Genomic DNA, 19,047 nt, shown 5'->3' with positions numbered 1-19,047 from the left:
TTGGGTAGGCATTGAACTATTGGAGCTTGAAAAACTGGATGAAGATGAGCTAGAAGAGCTAGATGAATCGGAACTAGATTAAGATGATCTTGAAGACGAACTAGAGGACTGTAAATGGCTAGTATTATTTAGGTGTCATTTTTCTCGTCAACTCATAAGTGACAGTAAAATATTGAGTCGGTGTCATCATTTTCGTCAGCTCTGCAGTTACATTTTTGGCCTCTGGAGATAATGTATTTTGTTGATTTTCCTCTTCAACCTGCATAACTTCTTTAGTCTAAAATAACAATAATTCATAACACTGTAGTATATTTTAAGGATGAATAATAATCATAATTATTTAACGTCAAAATAGCAGCATTGTTGAATGATAATGATCTATTCAGTCGTTTTGCCATAAAAGAGTAACAATCATCCATCCATACGTCATCCTCATAAACTTTCACATTTATTACAGTAATCAGATGAAAAAAAATTAAAACTTATTACACTATTATTATATTACTTAAAAAGCCGACCGGTGGCGGGATAACCATCCAACTGCTGGCTTTGAAATATACAGGCCGAAGACGGGCAGCAGCGTCTTCGGAGCGACAAAGCCAGCCCTGCGGTCACCAACCCGCCTGCCCAGCGTGGTGACTAAGGGCAAAACACATAAGTTCACGCTATTTTTGGCGAAAGCTTATGGAGGCCTATGTCCAGCAGTGGACTGTATAGGTTGTAATGATACACTATTATGTTTATCTTATAACTTTTACGCTCGATACGCTGAAACTTAACAAAAATTGTGAACTCTAAGACGACTCCGTTTTCAAAACCTATACAAATAAGCACAACAGTTACAAGTTATTCTTAACTTTTACACGAAAAGGGAATTAATGTTGAAAGTTTTTACTTATCGTTCGTCATTCTAAATAATAAAAAGAAGTAAACAAAAGTGACTTTTATAAATAGCCTTATTTATTACAATAAAGTGATACTTAACCAATTACTCCAACAACTCAGGCATATATTTCAATATAAAACTGAAGTGTTAGGCGTTAACTTTGTAAAATTTGTCAATTTTTAAAACAAAACCGAAGTAAATCCAAATGTTACACATCATTATCAAATGCGTTTTCTGAGAGAATGAAGTATAACAAAAATCATCTTTTTATTTTACATCCCTTTTAATCTAATATCGAATTATTTGATGTTACTCAAAACGGCAGCACTTTAATCTCCGCTCACTGCCGGTGCATCTCTGAATCACGCCACTTTATAAGAACTGACTTGTCAGTTCCAGTTCATAGAAAAGAGAGCAACAGTCGCGTATCTCTCTGTATCTTATAGTTAAAACGCCGGAGTCGAAGTCTACCTATTCTTTACGCGACGAAGACGGGTTTTCTTGTAAAATCTCCAAATCCACAAATTTTGAGTTACATCTTTGTTTTATTAAAGGTGCGATATCATCAAACATAGAAACGTCGAATCTAAGCGCGTGTTAACCACGGAGTTCATGTATTAAGTTATAATATGTCGAAATTTTAATTAGATGTGGATCTTTATGGATTAAAGAAGTTGGAACTGGTTAGTAAATTGGTCATCAATCGTTAGACGTAAAAATTATACAACTTCTAAGGCGTAGTCATGTTGCTTTTTGTAAAGTAAACAAAGAAGTGCATAACGTTGTATCATTCTAAAAATATGATAATTTCAAATTCTCTTCGCGTCTTTAACAGACACGAGTATATAACTCAGGGTCGAAAGAATACTTCGGATAACGACATGTCGCAACAGATTTCCATTTCTTTGTCTCAGTTTTAAAATACTATTTAAATTTCTTACGCAGTTAAGTTTAGACACATTAGTCCCATTCAGTATTGCTACTGGTGAGATATTGACTATGATTCATAAACTTTTGTAGTAAAATTATTAAAGAGATTAAAAACAAAACAAAGAACGATGTGACTAACACATGAACCTACTAACATGAATGAACAAAATGAAAATACTATAAAAATTATTACAAATTATTTTCAACAAATTATATCATTTGTTAAAACTACTTATTATATAACTTAGGATTTAACATACATACTCTGAAATGTTATGTAATAAAGAAAGTGTTAGGGTCTGTAACGAGAATTACATAATTGAACTTTTTTCCCCTTTCCTTCTTAATCTTTTAAATGAACCTGCACAGCACTTCCCGACCTAGTCAAGTTACTTTCAAACCAGTGACAGTTAAATATTTTATTTCCTGTTTTTTCGATTGCCGCGTCCGTGTGACATGTTGATCCGATGGATTATTTAACTACACTTTATTCGTGACTTTAGCCAGATTATAAAATTATTATTTTTTTTATTTATAACGTACAACTTCGAATATTATCTGTCTATTTTTAACCGACTTCCAAAAAAAGGAGGAGGTTCTCAATTCGACTGTATTTTTTTTTTTTTTATGTATGTTACATCAGAACTTTTGACCGGGTAGAGCGATTTCGACAAATTTTGTTTTAATCGAAAGGTGGTGTGTGCCAATTGGTCCCATTTAAATTTATTTGAGCAATAATTTATGTAAACAACTACTTTTCGAATTATATCTAATAATGCGTTTTTACTTGACGCTTTTTTCGTCGACCTACGTTGTATTATACCGCATAACTTTCTACTGGATATACCGATTTTGATAATTCTTTTTTTGTTGGAAAGGGGATATCCCTAGTTTGGTACCATGTTAAGGAAATCAGGATCTGATGATGAGATCCTAGATAAATCGAGGGAAACTCTCGAAAATCTGCAATAACTTTTTACTGGGTGTACCGATTTTGATAATTTTTAATTTAATCGAAAGCTGATGTTTATCATGTGGTCACATATAAATTTTATTGAGATCTGATAACTACTTTTTGAGTAATCTTTGATAACGCGTAGTTGCTTGACTATTTTTTCGTCGATCTACGTTGTATTACCTGTCGATGTAATTGAAGTCGGTTTTTTTTCGTTTGCGAGCAAACACAATTATAATTGTCATTATGCTTCTATTTTAAATATCATTTCTTATTATTTATAATGCTGTCTGCTGTGTGGCTACGGCAGTAAAGAATATAGCCACCTCCTTTTCCCGTGGGTGTCGTAAGAGGCCAATAAATGATAATCACTGATAACACAGTACCACTACCACCTTGGAACTTAAAAAGCCGACCGATGGCGGGATAACCATCCAACTGCTCGCTTTGAAATACACAGACCAAAGACGGGTACCAGCGTCTTCGGTGCGACAAAGCCAACCCAGCGTGGTGACTATGGGAAAAATAAATGAGTTTGCACCACTTTTGGCGCGAACGTGTGGAGGCCTATGTCCAGCAGTGGACTGCGATAGGCTGAAGTGATACTTTATAAGGTTATAGGTACACAGTTATCAGGATCATAAATAGATATTTAACTCAATTCATTTCTAATAAATCTAATGACAATATCTGCGACGTTAGTAAAAAGCGAGTTGCAAACAAGAGTACGGACACCTGCAACACAAGAAGGTTTGTGCTTGTGATACTTATGGTGTTTGCCAACACTTCCCCCGGACCTCTTCAGAGGCTTTGGATACCTTACTAACAACATGTACACTACTTGAGCAGTAAAAATATTTGGTTAATACGTAATTGTGTCTTCCACAGAACTAAATATTTTAATAATACTTTTTTTTTGTCTAATCCAAATATTTGATTGTGATCGTCTATAAGGGTTATTTACTTCCCCCGTCGGGCCGTTCCAAATTGTTAATAAGATTGCTCCTGCTGTGCCCTACCTCAATAAGCTGAAAACGCTTATTATATATATAATATAATGCAATGACAGATTAGCAGTAGAGAGTACCTCGATTATGTGTCATTTTGTAATTTGGAAATAATACTCCGTGGGAGCTAGCTGCGATGGTATCATTCATCACAAGTATATCATGATTGTTCTCGTAGTTTTGCGTTGCTTTAATTCCATGAATTCGTAATATTATACGATATTTCATTTAACTGTGTTATATTTCGACATAAAAAGGGACTATTCGTGTTCGTTTTCGTGTACTAAGACATATTTTCCATTTGATTTGAGAATAAAAATATAGTATAAAATCGTAATAGTATATACCGAATATAGTTACATTCGATATATACAATAACGATTTAATACGTTAGGTACGTACTTTTATGCCAAGTATATGTATTTTTAAACGGTAAAAAGTAATATTTAATTTATACATAATTATAATAAATAAAATAAACATTAAAAGATCAGATTTAGTCCGTACACTTTTGTGACTAAACACTTTTGTGAAAGTAACTCTATCGGTGTGCTCGTTTAGTTAAAAGCTTAGCATATTTTAATTATATTTTAATTGTGGTAACAGTTACAAACATGTAACCCCTTTATAACAAACTCGTAATATTTAAACACGACTTACATTAGGTTTGGGTCCTTACGTGCGCAATAGTAGAAAACGTTGATATTAAACATCTGATACAAATCTCAATTGCTTATCTGTCTTATTTTAGTCACTTAAGACTTGTGACTTATGTTTTGAAACATATGGCTAGTTAGACATGATTATTATTTATACCATTCCTAAAACGCACGTTAATGAATTAAAACAAGCGTTAAACCATTAAAAGTGTGAAGTAATTGAAACAATTGTATATTATAAATTTCTCATTGAAAATCTTAGTAACCAAGCAATAAATGGTATAGGTGTAAAAAATGTTGATAGTGATTACTCCACACGAGTCTTACAGTTAGCTTCAATATTCTAGATATCTCGGATTTTGCTTACTAGAAGTAGGGTTTTGCAATAGACAATTATTTGTGTCAGAATTCTATATTTACGAGTAAGGTTTATTTGCGTTAAGAAAATAGTTGGTCATCGCTGTCGCTTAGCCACGCCTGTTGACCAATTAAATCGTAGTAAATTAGAACGCCGTATTCAAATCGATCAGTTCAAGTAAACCATTTAGACATGCGTTCTATTTTACTATGACTAAATTGGTCACGGATTGGCCGTAAGAAAATAGCATTAATATAGAAATTGTGTCTTGTAAGTAATATTAAATATACACGTAGGTTGATTGTTGAAATTGGTCGTCAAATGCATGATTGCTTCTAAATCTTTATATCTAATCCGTTTTATATTCGTATTTGTTAAATATTTTAACATATTCGATAAGATATTTTAGTTAAGAGAAAGTGTTTCACAGATGTCTCGAGGTAGGTCGCAGTTCGCTCGTAACTTGTTTTGCCGCCGCGAGGTCGGTAGTCGACCGTATACTTAGCTTTACGATATGCTATCAATTACATCGCAAAGATTATTATAAACAACGTGCACTTCATTCGTTTTAAGTTGTAACTGCTACGCAAGCACTGCTATACAAAATGAAGTTCCCACGCATTTATATCATAATTTATTCTTATCTATTTTATCTAGAACTTGTCTGTGTGCTCGTCATCATTTTTTAAAATGTCTGCGAAAATAATGCACAAAGTATATTTATTAAAATTACAAATTTAAAAAAATCTTAACATTTAAACAATTGAAGATATAACTAAACAGTCGCTGCATTTCATTTTCTTTAAAATATTTTAATTTTGCACAGATATATTACATTTCGATTAGTGACTGCGATATTTTTATTGCTATATCTACATACATATCTATAAATTTTATCATTTTTTTCGTAAATCATATGACCTTATAAGGATAATAATAATAACCAAGGCAACTAGTATGTAAACGACCCAATAAACGTTTCTGAATTAACTACTAACAACTTTTTAATTTAGATGTGGCTGCATTCGACACGACCTCGCGGTATGATATAACACCATCGGTAACATGGTAATTAGACAACGTAATATAGCTATTAGAACGACGCTACTTTGGCACTATATGGAAACAAACATTCAAGAAGATTGTATAAATTTGGTTTTATGATATCGCTACTTACGTAACCCCGTTATTACGTCCTCGTAATCGGTTTACCATATTAACACTCACACAGTGAAAATGTCTCCAGTAATTTGTATTTAGTCGTTTATGTTTAGCATAATATATCAAAATGAATATATTTTAAAGTGTGTAGCTACACGGGCTTGAACTAATTTTTTATACGTGAAGACGTTTGACGTAGAATGATATAAATTGTTGATTTAAATTGTTTGCATTGAAATGTACTGGATACAATTTATATGAAATCAAAATGGATGTATATTTTGGGCGTGAATCCATCTTTGGTTGGATTTTACCTCTAGAAATTCTTACGTTCGTTACGTTCTAGAATAAACTAAAGTAAATGCATCATTTTTTTCAGAACTTTTTATATACTTATAAAAACCGTCTCTTCGTGTTGACGTATTCGTTAACTTTATTATTTCCTTGCAAAAGTTGAACTTCATAACATTGTAATAAAAAGATTTAAGCTTAGTATTTAGTCTTGAAGGTCTTTATTTCACTTGGGTTCTTGGTTTCTGGTGTCCTACTGCCTTAACTGCGCAGGCGCAGACCGGTTGTTGACAGGGGCGCTACGATTCGAGTTTCGTCTCGAAGTGGTACGCTACGCTCATCCGGGTCATCGCAATTAAATCATGACTCGTTACATCTTTATCGATTAACCGATTTATAAACAATTCGATAAGGTTTAATTTATTACTTACGTACACGCCATTCTAGTAAAAAATAGACTTTAAATGGGATATTTCTTCTTTATGAGTCAAATTGACAAGCAATACGTACCCCTAAGTCCATCAAAAACATGATGTCCAGCGAAAATCTGTCCTCTTAATTTCTTATTAAATCTGAACCAGTTTATATTCATTTCGATTTACTTCAATTCGCATACTTGGCATTATTTCAAATGATATTCGACTCTACTACTACTATTAAGGTATATCAACACCTGCTGTGTGGTTACGGTAGTTAGAATATAGCCACCCCCTCTGTTCCCGTGGGTGTCGCTAGAGGCGACCAAGGGATAACACAGTTCCACTACCACCTTGGAACTTAAAAAGCCGACCGATGGCGGGATAACCACCCAACTGCTGGTTTTGAAATACACAGGCCGAAGACGGGCAGCAGCATCCTCAGTACGACAATGCCAGCCCCGCGGTCACCAACTCGCCTGCCCAGCGTGGTGACTATGGGCAAAACACATGAGTTCACGCCATTTTTGGCGCTAACTTGTGGAGGCCTATGTCCAGCGGTGGACTGTATTAGGCTGAAATGATGATGGTGATGAGTGATGAACATCCGCTCAATAGCAAATCTATATCTTAGTACAGATTAAATGACAAAGCAGATGTTTTAAAATATGACAAAATTATTTGCGTTTTTGCACCTACGCTGAAACCTGTAACATCTCACTGCTTGGCATATATGGCCTCTTTCCCTATAGATATAGAAGGATCGGAACCTAATTTACCACGCTGCTCCACTGCAACCCAAAGGATTGCGTTGCGTTGATCACCTTCTACAGTACCTTAACAAATGAGTATAAAATTTAAACTTTAACATAGCTTAGTAATTGAACTGTAATGGTTTAGTACTTGCAGTATATATTTGTTATTGTTATATTAAAATTGAATAGCTTGGTAGAATTTAAATGAACAGGAAAATAACGAATTATCCTTTTGTCATAATTATATACTAAATTCATTCCGTACATATACGTAATTCAATCCATTAACAAATTCGACAATGATTAGTCGTATTAGTCTCATTCGCTAGCATTATACCAACCGAATATTTCCGGAACAATGCACTTCGACCTCGTCGCGTCTATCGTTACTAAAATTCCATTTAAAATAAAATATTTCTTTACTCAACTAACAACTGTATGCAAACAAATGCATTTATTTGTGATAAACATGTTTAAAAAGCTTTTAAATAACTTATCAACAAATGTGTCGGTCTACATTAAATAATGTTAAAAATATTTTAAACGATTATTAAAAGTGATATGATGTCTTCTTCGATTGAAAAATCGGTCAGTGAGAGTGTAGTTACAAGACGACAGTTAATTTTCAAAATGGGTAAGCGACTGTTGTCACCGAGGACTCAGGCGTTAACCAAAGTACGAAACGTGGCAAGTTACCACATGAAATGGGCGCAGGTGATGGAAGAAATCTCTTGGAAATTTGACAGAGTGAGTCTTTCATCATCATTGTGATTGTTTTAATACGAACAGCTTTAACTAACCCACTTATGTGGACTTACTGTATTTTAATTGTGGTAAATTGTGATATGAGTATTATTATGACCTAAAATTTATATTTCATTTAATTTAAGTCATGTTACTATTTTAAAAAATAACGTTTAAAAAAATCAAGACATTTTACAAAAATGTATTTTGCTATTAAATTACTAAAAGCTATGTATGAAAATAACACGGTTCTAATGTAATAATTAAAGTTGTAAGGTAATGTTAAGATAAGTTCTATAGTAAATAAAGGTTAATTATTTTTTATTATTAAAACGACTTCAACGTATACGAAGTGGTTTTCCTTAACCTCGTAAGTCCCCACGTACTTGTACAAGTACAAATTAACGATAACAGTTCAGACCTGAGATTTGTACTACATAGATGGAGTAACTGCCTAATGTACTTACTCAAGTACAAATGAGGGATTGCTCATTTACCGGGTAGTTTTTTTACATCGCCAATACTGCTACTGTTATTATAATTCTTTACTCTGTAGTCAATTCCGTCATGTTAGACAGGTTACGTCAACTGTCAGTGTTAGTGTCACTTTTTAGCAAGATGACCACGCGGTCGGCTCGTCGGCTAACACGAGGTAAGATTATCTGTTTATATCAATTAAATCATTTGTTTTTTCTATTGTTTTTGAAATGAAATAGTACTTTTAAATTATGAATATTGTAAAACAAGCAATATTTGTAAGAAAACTATATATTTAGAGTGGTTCCTGATCAGTCAAAATAATTTGTACTTGACATGGTACGTTAGGCGTTTGTTACATAAATAACTGTTTATAATTTGTACTTGAGGTGGTACATTCGGTCTATATAACTACTGTTTTTTTTCGTATTTGTAGCTTTCGACGAAATACAAATAGCAGAACTTCTTAATAATTCGGAGTTCGAAGACTCGGATGATGAAGATGTGTCTGACCTGACCTCCCTGACCTAACCTAAACCTGTCCTCGGAATCTGAAGGTGGAGAAATAGAAATCGCTGTAAGTGGAGGTGGATCTACTCGTCGTACTCAAAGTGCTCGTGACCAACGAGTTGGACGTGGCCGTGGTAGAAGTACAAGCTCAAGGGCACGACATACCGACATATAGTGCCTGTACCATCAAAAATGCGACTCTTATATGGCAATATCCACTTACCGGAACATCTTCAACAAGAAATTGTTACAGGGCCTTTCATCAACAAGAGAATTAATAATAAGCAATAAAAACCATAACTTGCCGACTTTAGTTTATAAAAATATTGATCTCGTATACTTACTTGACTGTGATTTTGAAATAAGATGTCAATTAAACTAGCACGTCAGGAAGATTGTTTTGTCCTCATCCTATTTCGATAATTAGAATAGTGATACTGTTATCCTCTGGTTTATAAAAGTAAATTATGCTAATATTGTCTTTGAGGGAGTATCTTATAAATGTTTCTAGAAGAAAAATATTGTTTATGTTGTAATAAAATAAAATATATACTAGTAAGTGATTTTTAGAACAAAAATAATATCGTCGCTGAATAGGCAAAACTACTAAAGCGCCATTTTGGTCAAAATGAGTTATATATATGGTTCGACTGCATTTTTTTTTCTCTGCCTATTAGTCCGGGTCTCGTGGCGATCAGAGCATTTTTTTGGCGCTTTAGCACTCAAAATGGGGTTAAAATCTTACAAGATGTGTTGCGACTTTTTACTAATGTGTGGCTTACTTCGACACATTTTCGTATAATTGTCGGTTTAGTATTATGCTCGCTGCAACAAGCCCTATTCAGGTTTGTTAGTAATTTTCGAAAGTATACTTTTGATAACCGATGGTATTTATATAACTTTCGCTTGAATCTATTTTTTTACCACGGGTCCTTTTAGTCAAATGAGCTTAAGAAAAAACCACAAGATATGGTGATTTAGTAGTTTCTGCTGATTGAAATCACGTATACTCAAGCTTATAAGTAAATAATCTTTCAGCAAGAATCATCAACCATGGCGCTTTAGTATGTAATGTGCTTTACTCAGTAATTTAAGTAACAGGATATTAGCATTTTTGAGCGGCTGATGTAACAGAAGCAGAAGAGTTAACTGTCAATGGAAAAAACAAAAGTGTGTTAAAAAAGATATGTAAAACTCGGCTGCCTATTTCTAAAAAGAAGTACGATGATTTATGGAAATTGTGCACATCAAAAGTAATCGCAGAAGAACACCACGATGAATACAAAAACATGCCTTGTATAGCGAACGTTCAGGACACGCTACCAGACACTGACGAAGAGGATGAGATTAATGAGGATTAAGTAGATTATTATTTCTCAATCAATATTTTATTAGAATTAGAAATTATTAATGTTCAGTTTTGATCTCTTATTTAAATTACAATAAGTATACTGATTATTGTTAAAATGGAGTCTTGTAATTGTAACTAACTTAAGTAACTCCGTCTAGGATGACTGTTTTGAACGACAGGCGTGATATTGTTATTTTAAACTAAGCTTAGTATAAAAGAACAATATAGCGCCTGAACTGAACAGTGATTCCAGAGGGAGTTATTTGTGTTAGTTGCAATAGCGAAACTCCACATTATGTTTTTATTTAGTACGTTTTTATAAACAAATGTGGAAAATTACGGAGGAAGGTGATTTTTGTTTTATTTATAATCTGAGATAATGTCAATTTTGTTTGAAGAAATTTTTTAATTGAATAAAGATTTTTATGTTAAATTGGTGTTATTTATTTATTATACGGCTTGTGCATCAACAGCTCAGCAGTTTCCTTTTGAAACACCGTCTGTTGAATCCCATGCAATCCGGTTTTCGTCCAGGTCACAGTACGACTACTGCGCTTGTAAAAATAACTGATGATATACGATCAAATATGGAAAACCAACAGGTCACGGTATTAACGTTACTCGATTTTAGTAACGCCTTTAATACTGTGGACTTTGATATACTATGTGATATTTTACGTTCTCTTAACATATCTCCTGAGGTTGCTGATTGGTTTCTTAGTTACTTGCAGGGTCGCCGGCAGCGAGTTAAATTGAATGACTCATACTCCAATTGGTCAATGGTCAATACCGGTGTCCCGCAAGGTGGCGTGCTCTCCCCTCTTTTGTTTTCAATATTTATAAACTCTATCTGTAATGTAATATCTTCTTTCTACCACCTCTATGCAGATGATCTCCAGATATACTCTCACTCCACTGTTCATAACTTATCTCAGTGTGTATCGCGTATAAACAATGACCTTTTAGCCATTGGTAAATGGAGTAAAGCCTATGGCCTAAATATAAATCCAAATAAAACGAAAGCTATTATTATAGGAAGCTCCAGACTGCTCAGCCGCATTGATAAATCTGAGGTATCTCCTGTTACATTTAATGGATTCACCATTCCATACAGCGAAAGCGTGAGAAATTTAGGTGTTATCTTTGACCAACATCTCTCTTGGGGTCCTCAAATATGTGAAATTAGTCGCAGACTGTTCGCTTCGGTTGGGTCTCTCCGCAGATTGCGTAATCTACTGCCCATTCCTACTAAAATTGCTCTTGCACATAGTCTCCTATTACCAATTCTTGATTATGCCGATACTTGCTATCTTGACATTACAGAGGAGCAGCTTAATAAGCTTGAGCGCATTCAGAATGTATGTATAAGATTTATCTTTGGACTACGCAAATATGACCATATTTCAGAATTTCGCAAAAAACTCAAGTGGCTCCCAATTCGCCTTCGCAGGAATACTCATATCCTTACCCTACTTTACTCCATTTTATTTAATCCCTTTACCCCTTCCTATCTGAAAGAACGTTTCAAATTCCTTGGTGATTCTCACAAACGCTGTCTTCGTTCTGACAGTAATTTTCTTCTTGAAATTCCTTCTCAATCCTCTTCCTTTTATGACAAATCTTTTACAGTTCAAGCCTCTCGCTTATGGAATACCTTGCCCTTGAATATCAGACGTGTACAAACACCTGCACTTTTTAAAAAGACTGTTTGGAAGCATTTTCTTCAAACTCAACAATAAACAAGTAATTCATAATTATAATGTATACATATATGTATTTATATGTATGTATGCATGTATGTGGGTATATATGTATATATGTATGTATGTATGTATGTATGTATGTATATGTTTAATTATTTGAATATTTATAATAAATTTGTTGTAACTTGTACACCTATGCTGACGCTAGACCATTTCCTTTGCCCTAAGGTTGCCTGGAAGAGATCGCTTTTTAGCGATAAGGCCGCCCTTTGTACCTAATGAATATATTGTCAATATTTTCTTTCTTTCTTTGATATGTATTATTTCTGTTTTTGGTGTACAATAAAGTGTATTATTATTATACGGGTTAATATGTCATAATAAACATTTTTGTTGCTCACATTAGTAATAATATTTAGGCTGGAACAAGATAAAAAGTGATGAAAGTATAATCATCCCATTATTTAATTGGCAACTATGTCTTGAAAGTAAAAAGTTTTCGAGATTTCTCTAGTATCCGATGCTGAATGTCTTTTTGCTATATATCTTTCTGTAGTAGATTTATCTCTTAGTAATTTTCGTTTACGACTATTATATTTTTTAAATAATGTTAGTATTTTTTTCCAAAGAGAATGTTAACACACTCGAGTCTTTAGTAGTTGGCGACTCCCTAACCGTGAACTTAACGTGGAGGTTAGTAAATTTCCCTTGCTGGTTTTTTTTCAGGACTCAGAGGATTTATCCTAAAGTGACAGCTAACTCCGTAAATAGTTAAAATACGAACAGTGTAATAGATTAATTGCGTAGATAAAATTAAATCATGATTATGTTTCCTTAACAGTTCTTACTTTCACCCAAAAGAAAAAAAGTTGTGACAGGTTAAAGCAAAAAAAAAACTTAAAATTGTTTTTTCTCAAAACAGCCCTTGTGCACGTTAGCAGTTTTGCCTATTCAGCGACGATATTTAATTTTGATACGAAATAAAACCTTATAACTTTTTTATATTATTTTATTATACTGTGTTAAAACCTAATGTACTCCCACAAGTACAAAATATTTTTATTTATTTCCTTTTTAAGAAGGTGCTATACATCACAAACATACCGTAAAAAATACACACAACGAACCCTCACTTCAAAAATTGCCTAAAATCGACATAATTTTGTCTCGGTCTGAAGCATTATTGTTAGTTTGTACTTGGTATAGTACAGCCGGCAGATATGACTACTGGTGTTAATAAAACACAGGACTTACGAGGTTAAATAAAGGTCATTACTGTTAATAATATAATATATTTAAATTAATTGAATATTAATTTTATACATGTTAAAACGATTCAATATTCAGTTAAAAACAACTCAATATTAACCCATTAAAATTCTAAATCAGATAAGATCAAATGACTGTCTAAACACTCTAAACAGTGTTGCTGAGTCATAGTGCACGAGTGCAGTAGAAATTATTTTTTGAATAAACTTACAACGGAAATTAATTATATAGTGATAATGTACCAGTATGTGAAAAACGGTCACAGCACTGCTTCGTGTTCGATCCCCGCACATGACAAACGTTTGTATTGGCCACATAGGCGGCTCATCCTGAAGCGCATGTGAAATTTCTCATATTCTGATAATCAAAATAGATAAGCGACTGTTGTCACCGAGGACCCAGACGTTAACCAAAGTAAGAAACATGACAAGTTTACATTAGTTTACATTGATGTTTTGGAAAAAAAAATACGTTTCTATTTTAGAAATGGCTTAATTCGAACACATGATGGCGTCATTTTGAAGAAATCTGATACTGAGTTGTAAATTGACGCGTCTGTTAATGGAGTGTTAATCGACAGTTAGTTTTTATCTCCTGTATCAACAGCAGTTTTCTGTTTAACAAACAAAAAGAAACAAACACTTTTAAATCACACGCACAAAATAGCTGAGTAGATTTTTACATAATCTTATATATAAAAACTTTGTAACCTTTTAACAAAAATTGCGCGGACGGAAGAGTATGAAATTTCGTACACTAAGGTATAGTTTATATATAGGAGTGGAGAATACTAATATTTTTTTAAATAAATTAATAAAAACAAAAACATTACACACATTACCATGTAGGTATTTGACACACACACACACACGCGCATATATACTCTTTTGTTGATTGTCAGTTTGTAGTCAAGTTGAAAATTAGAAAAAAGGTTCTCTATTTTCATTATTTTTGAATTTTTTTTTAATTAAATTTTTTAACTATGGTCGAATTTCGACCACTGGGTGACCACTAGTATAGCTTAGCATATTAGTGTAATTGCAAGGAATCGTAAAGTATTAAATCGTTTAATAAATTAAATAAACAGCATGTATAATTTCTTTAGGTAGAAATTAATTTTTTCAATGTTACGAACGTTCACGTTGAACATTATCGTGAAAACGGCGATACTTACGTGCATTAATTATAGTGTGATTATAGTTCAAATTCAACACTACAAAGAAACCAAGGTCAAATTATGTTAAAAGTGAGACTTAAAATATTTAATGACAATAGATTATAAATATTTCAATTATTATAGGATCATTTACAATATTATTTATTTATTTATGTACAATTTTTGCCCACAATACGTATATAATTACTAGCGGCAGACTATCCTGCCCGAAAAACAGCTACAAAATTTGATTGCTTACATACAATTGAGATAAAAACTACCCTATCTCCCAAGTAGGACCAAATTACAGATGCTTACAAAATTCGATAAAAATTGGTTCAATAGTTTCGGAGTTTATCTGAAAGACAGGTACATCGTGACACGATATTTTTATATACAAGTATATAGATACAATAAAGAATAGCAATTTCAAACAATAGAGTTGCATCAGTAGCAACAAACGGCGTTTTCGCTTATTAGCGATCTTTTGCTAGCTCTATTTTGGCAGAAAGTTCTGGAAGAGATGCAAGACAATAATTATTTTTTTGCAATGTTTTGCGAAACTTAACTACAAGTACTACAACTAACTAAACTTTTATACATCTCAATATCGTCACTTTTATTTACTCGTAAACAAAACCAGATGTAAAGATATTTTATTCTAAGTCTGTGTTAGCTTTAATTGGGGACAACGATAACATCCTTGACATCAGAACGTCAATCAATCTACACAGTTGAATCGAGCAATAAATAAATCCATATAACTTAACAGATCTTAACAGATTGGAACTGTGCCTGCCGGTAATGGAAACTTTACTAGGTTGTAAAATGACCCAGCCGACGTAGTTCCATAAATCTAAACACGTAATAAGGTTACGATCTAAATGTGACCAAGATTTTGAACTTTAACACAAAATGTAAAATTTGTGATTTATTCGAGATACGGTAAGTAAAAGGGTTGGTTTTCATACTCGTTTTATGGACAATCACTTCAGCATGTAATATCCCACTGCTTGGCATAGCCCTCATTCCCCATGTAGGAGAAGGATCAGATCTTAATCCACCACGCTGCTCCAATGCGGGTTAGCGGATATATTCCCTACTATGAGTAACGATCGCCAGGTGATCGATCAAGTGTATCTACATAATAGCAACCGGGACCGACAGCTTAACGTGCTCTCAGAGGCACCATGGGAAGGCCACAAGGACTAACAACCAGACCTTGTATAAACAGAAATATCCATATATATGTATATAAATAAAAAATGTGTGTGTGTGTGTGTGTGTGTGCGTGTGTGTGTGTGTGTGTGTGCGTGTGCGTGTGCGTGTGCGTGTGCGTGTGAGTGTGCGTGTGCGTGTGTGCGTGTGCGTGCGTGTGCGCGCGTGTGCGTGTGTGTGTGTGTGTGTGTGTGAATGAATATATATAATATATACTTATGTTTATGTCTGATAGTACATATTTAGCGCCCCTATCACCACTAACAATCAATGCTAGTCCACTGCCCAAAGGTTGCCTGGAAGAAATCGCTGCTTTAGCGATAAATATTTCGGAAATCGAACCCGCGACCGTCGGTGTATAGGCGCTGCCGACACGACACACGCACCATTACACCGGAGCGGTCATAATGGTGTTGATAAAAATTAATAAAATGTTTATGTACAATAACATAAGTTAATTATTGTAACAATTAATCCTCGTATATTGTTAGAAATGCGAAAGTTAGAATATACTCGTATATTTGTAACACTTTCTCGCAAAAACTACAGAATCAATTTCAGTGAAATTTAGCATACTAATAGAGATGCATAATAACATTTCATCTCTGTTGTGTACTGAATGTGGCATCATTTAAGATGCAGTTCACATTATGGTGGAATATAATAATGTGTCTAAAATGAAGATATCAGATGTGAAATTCTGCAAGTTACCCAACATTTTAAAGAACTTGGAGTTTTTACTCGTAATGCAATTTGGGCGTATCCTCTCAGAACCGGCTAAACTGTTGTACAAGAATGCGACGATGTCTTCATTAATTTTCTTTTAAATAATATGAGTAGTATTCCTATGGAGTGGCGTTTCTTGTGGACTAAAACTCCTTAAATAAAAATAAAAATAATCTCGTCGGTATCTAACGGTATCAGAAGTTACGCCGATAGAACCATGCTGTTACTTAGGATTAAAGCTCATACATCATTATCGTAGTCATCTTATTTATCTCTTGTTCTTATTCGTCATTTACATTTTAAACTTTATTTTATGTTTACATCTATATTGCGAAAGGAATAACGCCTACATTTCTTTTATGACTCTAGCTGTTTTCTTTTAAATGCATATAAATCATTTAAATACTTTAATGACCCAAAAATCTAATATATAAAATTCTCGTGTTGCGATGTTTGTAGTTAAACTCCTATACGGCTTGACTGGTTCTCATGAAATTTTGTGTACATATTGGGTAGGTCTGATAATCGAATAACATCTATTTTTCATCCCTCTAAATGTTAAGGGTAGTTCCTCCCTAACCCCTTTTTTTTAATTTTTAGATAAATTATTTATTTTTTATTTTATTATGATTTGACGTTGAAAAATACATACAACCCTAAATTTTCACCCTTCTACCACCAACCCCTATTTTTAAATAGCGTTTAGCGGCAAGACAACGTTTGCCGAGTCAGCTAGTGTACTATTAGATTTTATAATAGACGAGAGTAATATTTAGGACACCGACACATTTCAAAACCAGTTCACGTAAAAGTCAAATTAGTATGTAAAAAAATTCTTACACTACAGTATTATATATAAATAATAATTGTGTTTGAAGGCAACCGAAAAAAAACCGACTTCAATTATATCGACAAGTAATACAACGTAGGTAGACGAAAAATTTGTCAAGTAAATACGCATTATCAAATATTACTCCAAAAAATGTAATTAGATCTCGATGAAATTTAAATGTGACCATAATATGATAAACATCGGCTTTTGATTAATTTAAAAATTATCAAAATCGGTACACCCAATACAAGTTATGCGGATTTTCGAGAGTTTCCCTCAATTTCTCTGGGATCCCCTTATCATGGTACCAAACTAGGGATATCTCCTTTCCAACAAAAAAAGAATTATCAAAATCGGTTCGTAAACGACGAAGTTCCCCGAACATACATTAAAAAAATTTTTTTTTGATGTCGGTTAAAAAACTTAAGAGATACAGAATTAAAAAAAAACTATTACGGCCTTGCCTAGGTAGCAATTTAGGAAGCAAATGGGACGAAGGGATATCATATTTAAATAATACATTCCCGTTATCACCTTGTGAATACGTACTAAATTACAAATTACAACAATATCCCGTGGAATGTACTTAACGTTAAAAGAAATAATAATAAAAAAAATGATACATCTATTAATTGATTGAATCTTAATATGAAGGTCCATATATTACTCGCATATCTTGCCTTCAATGGAACTAACGTGTGTTTCATAGCTTTGATTACTGTAACGGTCCTTCGCGTAACGGGTGTTCTCGGTTCAGATTCAGTTACGCAACTGTTCGCTTGTTTTTATTATATTAACCTTTAGCTAAACAAAGATTACTCTTGGTTCATAGTTCACAGTAATATCTTTATATTAATATATTCTATGAGAAGTTATTTCTATAATTATGAGAATTCTATGAACGATTTCTTGCGTATTATAATTAAACTTATACATACAATGGAACGGGGCATGGAATCTGTAATACAAAACTCCAAATATCTTATGTTTATCTGTGTAAGGATGTCACAAAACTGAATCAATTTGAAGGAAGTCATTATGCTTTATACTTAATAAAAAGGAAGTGCTTATTTCGGGAAAGAAAAGGTAGACAGTGAGGAAGAAATTCCTTGACAAAATTTGTTAAGATTGACTAACCCTCTTTCAGTGATTGTTGTGAGGAATACAAATTAACACAATAGATACATAACAGAGTAATAAAATTTTTAAGTAAATATTATTTCTATAATTAAATGTATTTGCTTCTTTATTTACGAATTTACGATTTTGCCAGCGTTCGTTGTGCGGCAATTCAGGATACAATATGGTCAATCAGTTCAAGTGCACCGCAAGTCTGTTGGGGTCATGGCTAACTTTGTGATGAGAGATATAATGGGTACCTTTAGCCAATTACATCGAAACTAAATAATATATAAATCATACGATTTTTTTAACACAGATTTAGATATTAAATTTGCAGAAGCCTCGCCGTTCCCACAGTCTATTCACGAATTTCCAAGTTCTTTCACGTAGCACGTGCTTATCTCACAAATGTTCATTCTCGACCAATATTCTCACAGATGTTTGGAAACAATAAATACAATGATCCTTGATTTAACCAGCCGTCTACATCAATGTAGTAGAGCATAATAGACAAAAGATTC

At 33.4% G+C, this 19,047-nt stretch overlaps 1 protein-coding gene and 1 long non-coding RNA gene across 2 annotated transcripts in view; both read left to right on the top strand.

The window, feature by feature from the left end:
* LOC123655583 (guanine nucleotide exchange factor DBS-like) overlaps window positions 1-19,047 on the top strand; it is a 114,715-nt gene that overhangs the window by 84,389 nt on the left and 11,279 nt on the right. The gene's annotated exons all lie outside the window — the stretch shown is intronic.
* Window positions 8,694-9,704, top strand: LOC123655604. Its single transcript, XR_006743432.1, has 2 exons — window positions 8,694-8,814; window positions 9,076-9,704. It is a non-coding gene; the product is annotated as an uncharacterized LOC123655604 (long non-coding RNA).

Source organism: Melitaea cinxia, chromosome 1 (genome assembly GCF_905220565.1).
Source record: "Melitaea cinxia chromosome 1, ilMelCinx1.1, whole genome shotgun sequence".
Classification (NCBI taxonomy): Eukaryota; Metazoa; Arthropoda; class Insecta; order Lepidoptera; family Nymphalidae; genus Melitaea; species Melitaea cinxia.
The sequence above is the reverse complement of the archived record's forward strand: the minus strand, read 5'-3'. Positions and strand labels throughout refer to the sequence as shown.